Source organism: Tenrec ecaudatus, chromosome 5, assembly GCF_050624435.1.
Source record: "Tenrec ecaudatus isolate mTenEca1 chromosome 5, mTenEca1.hap1, whole genome shotgun sequence".
Lineage (NCBI taxonomy): Eukaryota > Metazoa > Chordata > Mammalia > Afrosoricida > Tenrecidae > Tenrec > Tenrec ecaudatus.
Window position 1 is genome coordinate 68,894,102 of NC_134534.1, and position 5,111 is coordinate 68,899,212.

At 43.6% G+C, this 5,111-nt stretch overlaps 1 pseudogene; it reads left to right on the forward strand.

The window, feature by feature from the left end:
- The first annotated feature begins 1,869 nt into the window (after positions 1-1,869).
- On the forward strand, positions 1,870-3,385 carry LOC142448088 (histone-binding protein RBBP4 pseudogene; annotated as a pseudogene).
- The last annotated feature ends 1,726 nt before the right edge of the window (positions 3,386-5,111 follow it).

Sequence of the window (5,111 nt, forward strand, 5' to 3'; positions counted from 1 at the left end):
AAACTTCTTTCTTTCTTGATTGCATTGAGAGAGGCACAACCCCCACGAAGACAGGTACGGAATAACATATGTGAGGCAATTTGCAGATATGAGAGCTACAAAGCCTGTCCTGGTTTTCTTGTCCATGAGGATGGGTTCTCAGACTGCCTTCCACCCAATGACTGGAGGAAAAAGTACGCAAAATATTAATGATCATTAAGGAAGCACCAGGGAATTGTTGGGAAGCCTGATGAGCTTCTGAAATCACCTGTACTGCAGCCCCTAGAAAAATGATATTTTGAAAGAGAAATAGGTAGTGTGGCTGGAGACTCCATTCACTCTCCCTGTATCATACTAAACCACTTCTGGCTTTCGTTTGTTTGAATTTGACTCGTGGTCACCTAGATAAAATCCTGTTTAAAATTCTCATATGAAGACGAATCAAGCATAGGGATCAGAAATGTCTTTGTGCTGAAAATAAAGCCTTCTAGCTAACTACAGCTATCATGGAAAAGTCTACACTGCTTAAGGAAACATCAAAGTAGGCAGGCGATCATGTTCTCTAGAAAGTCTCCCGGCAACTCTTATGATAAATACGGAAACCACAGCAACATGAATGTGTGCCGATGGGTGTGATTTCTAAGTCCTGAGCTCAAGTCTCTGTCTTCGCAAATGGCTTGGTGGTATTCTTCCGTTCGTACCCCTGGGCTTAAGATTTCAAAGAGAAAACACAAGTCAGTTGAAGCGAGTGTGGATTCTCTGATTCAGACCGGGGGTGCTGCTTTGTTGATTCTGGGTCACTGTGACCCGATGTGTGCTGAGTAGACTTGCTCCTGACAGTTTCCAAAGCTATAATCTTATGATTCCCACGTGCTTCTTGATGCTGCCTCACTAACTTTTGGCTAATAACCCAACACTTAACTGTTAATGCCGTTCAGACGCCTCTGTTCAAAGAACAGGCAGTGGCCCTCATGCTTTACATGTGTTGTCATGGTTGTTGCTAGGCTGTTCAGTTGTTGTGAGTTGGTTTGACGCAGGACTCTATGGACAGTGGGATGGAACAGTCAGGGACTGTGCTGTCCTCACAATGGTTCTCATGTTTGAGTTCATGCTTGCAGCCACGGTGCCAATCTTTAAACACAGAGAGTAACTTTCCACAAGACTCGCCAGCTTTGAAGAGGAACTTCCTAATTCCCTGACAGAAGAAGGTCAGGTGTGTTGTCATTTCCTTCCTACTTTTTGAAGAAACTGATATGGGATGAAAAAAAGCATGTGCCTGAAAGCCTTTATGCTTCACCCTGAAGAGTTACTCTGCCTTCTTCTGAGCTTAGATTAAAAAGATAAAAACCTTTTCTTTAAACAACAACAAAAATATTTTCTTTACCAAGCCAACAGTGGCATCCTGAATTTTGACATCTAGCCTCTTGAAACTGTAAGAGAATAAATTTGTTTGCTAAAGCTATCCACTTGTGATATTTCTGTTATAGAAGCACCGGATAACTCTGATACACCTGGACTTAGAGACAATTTAGATTTCACGTTTGAACACTAAGAACCAAAGACCAGACTAGTGGGCAGACATCAAGTATATTGTACATTAAGAAATTAGAAGTTCATACCAGAAGGGTAGGAAAAAAGTGGGAAAGGAGGGGAGGAAGGGGGAACCGGTCACAATGATCAACACATAACACCCCCCCCCTTAAACCCCGCAGCCAAGGGGGATGAACAACAGAAACCATGGGGGGAGACAGGGGTAGGTGTAAGATATGGAAATAATAGTAATTTATAATTTATCAAGGGGTCATGAGGGTAGGAAGGGAGAGGGAAAAGAGGAGCTGATATCAAGGGCTCAATAGAAAGTACATATACGGAGCGCCCGCAGCCCCCCCTCCCCTCCCGCACCGTTCTCCTCGCAGCTCCCTCCCGGTGCTCCAGTCTGACTGCCCGCCATGGCCGACAAGGAAGCAGCCTTTGATGACGCCGTGGAAGAACGCGTGATTAACGAGGAGTACAAAATATGGAAAAAGAACACCCCTTTTCTTTACGATTTGGTGATGACCCATGCTCTGAGTGGCCCAGCCTGACTGCACAGTGGCTTCCAGATGTAACCAGACCAGAAGGGAAGGATTTCAGCATCCATCGGCTTGTCTTGGGCACACATACATCGGATGAGCAAAACCACCTTGTGATAGCCAGTGTGCAGCTCCCTAATGATGACGCTCAGTTTGATGCCTTGCACTACGACAGTGAGAAAGGAGAATTTGGAGGTTTTGGCTCTGTCAGTGGCAAGATTGAAATAGAAATCAAGATCAACCATGAAGGAGAAGTAAACTGGGCCTGTTACATGCCCCAGAACCCTTGCATCATTGCCTCCAAGACACCATCCAGTGATGTTCTTGTTTTTGACTACACAAAACATCCTTCGAAACCAGACCCTTCTGGAGAGTGTAACCCAGACTTGCCTCTCCGTGGACATCAGAAGGAAGGCTATGGACTTTCGTGGAACCCCAATCTCAGCGGGCACCTGCTTAGTGCTTCAGATGACCATACCATCTGCCTGTGGGACATCAGTGCTGTTCCAAAGGAAGGAAAAGTGGTGGACGCAAAATCCATCTTTACTGGACATACTGCAGTGGTGGAAGACGTTTCCTGGCATCTACTTCATGAGTCTCTGTTTGGGTCGGTTGCTGATGATCAGAAGCTCATGATCTGGGATACTCGTTCAAACAATACTTCCAAACCAAGCCACTCCGTTGATGCTCACACTGCTGAAGTGAACTGCCTTTCTTTCAATCCTTATAGTGAATTCATTGTTGCCACAGGATCAGCTGACAAGACTGTTGCTTTGTGGGATCTAAGAAATCTGAAACTCAAGTTGCATTCCTTTGAATCACATAAGGATGAAATATTCCAGGTTCAGTGGTCGCCTCACAATGAAACCATTTTGGCTTCCAGTGGTACTGATCGCAGACTGAATGTCTGGGACTTAAGTAAAATTGGAGAGGAACAGTCCCCAGAAGATGCAGAAGCTGGACCACCAGAGTTGCTGTTTATTCATGGTGGTCACACTGCCAAGATATGACTTCTCCTGGAATCCCAATGAACCTTGGGTGATTTGTTCTGTATCAGAAGATAACATCATGCAAGTGTGGCAGATGGCAGAGAACATTTATATTGATGAAGACCCTGAAGGAAGTGTGGATCCAGAAGTACAGGGGTCCTAAATGTTCTGTACTTGTGATTTTTAGGCTCCCCTTTTTTTCTCTCAACCAAGAGATGGATTTTTAACACTGGTTTTGAGATAAGAGACTATGTTTGGCTACCCCTCTTTAGGAACCATCAGCAATGCTCAGCCCAAACTGGGGGTTTTCTAAATGTTAACTGGGAGACTTGATTTAGCAAAACTACAGACTTATAATAAATTTTCTTCAGGAATTTTCTAGAAACAAACCCAGGTCTGAAGTAGCCACCGAAGGGGGGGGGATATATATGTGGTTATTTTTCTTTTTACGCTATGATCCCAAGTTTTTCTGACTCATTTAAGTCAAGGCTAGAGTGGGTAAGGAATAGAGCCAAGTGAGGTAGGTGTCTGAGCCATAAACTATAATACTGCAAGGTGTCATGTTTATTCAGGAAGCAGGGGAGGTTCCAGTGCTCGAGAGTCCTACTCCAGAATCTTCACGCCTGACTTGCCGTGATGCACCTCTTCCCAGTAGCCCAGTCTCTCCATTCCTTCAGTCAAGTCAAAACTATTCATGTTCCTCTTTTCCCGTGTATTTTTGCTTGTTAGTGTATTTCTTAAACGGATTGCATATTCTTTCTTTCCTTTCTGTGAAATGGTTGTTTTCATTTTGTTGGATTTTTTTTTTTTTTGTAACTTGGGACCACCAAGTTGTAAGGAGATGTTTTTACCTGCCAGTTATACCACAGGTAGACTGTCCAGTTAAGTTGAGAAGAGTGCATTGATAGCTGATACTTGTTTTTAAAAATAAATTAATCTTGGATGAGTTGGGTTTTTTAATAGAACGTTAGTCTTTGACCACTAGTTGGATACCATCTCCCTTTTGGGTGACCTGTTCCACAAGCAGGCCTGTTGCTTTCCGTGACTAACTGTAAGAGCTTCTAATGGAATAAATGCTTTTCTACAGAAAAAAAAAAAGAAAGTACATATACACTCAAGTAAAAGCTGACCCGAATATCAGTCGAGGCACCTAATTTTATCACAAAACTGCATTAAAAATGTCCCAAAAAACTTGGCTTATACACAAGTATATATGGTAAATGTCGAGAAAAAATAGCAACATATGCACAAATATTCTTGATACAATTGAGGTTATAAGAGCTGTAGGGACCCCAATAAAATAATTTTTTTAAACAATTTATTGGGGCTCATACAATTCTTATCACAGTTCATACTAATACATGCATCAATTGTATAAAGCACATCTGTACAGTCTTTGCCCTAATCATTTTTTTCTCCTCTTTTCTTTTTTTACATTTTATTAGGGACTCATACAACTCTTATCACCATCCATACATATACATACATCAATTGTATAAAGCACATCCATACATTCCCTGCCCCAATCATTCTCAAGGCATTTGCTCTCCACTTAAGCCCCTTGCATCAGGTCCTCTTTTTTTTTTTTCCCTCCCTCCCCTTTCCCCCCTCCCTCATGTGCCCTTGGTAATTTATACATTGTTATTTTGTCATATCTTGCCCTATCCGGAGTCTCCCTTCCCCCCTTCTCTGCTGTCCCTCTCCCAGGGAAGAGGTCACATGTGGATCCTTGTAATCAGTTCCCCCTTTCCAACCCACTCACCCTCCACTCTCCCAGCATCGTCCCTCACACCGTTGGTCCCGAAGGTATCATCCACCCTGGATTCCCTGTACCTCCAGTCCTCATATGTACCAGTGTACAGCCTCTGTCCTATCCAGCCCTGCAAGGTAGAATTCGGATCATGGTAGTTGGGGGGAGGAAGCATCCAGGATCTGGGGGAAAGCTGTGTTCTTCATTGGTACTACCTCACACCCTAATTAACCCATCTCCTCGCCTAAACCCCTCTATGAGTGGATCTCCATTGGCCGACACTTGGGCCTTGGGTCTCCACTCTGCACTTCCCCCTTCATT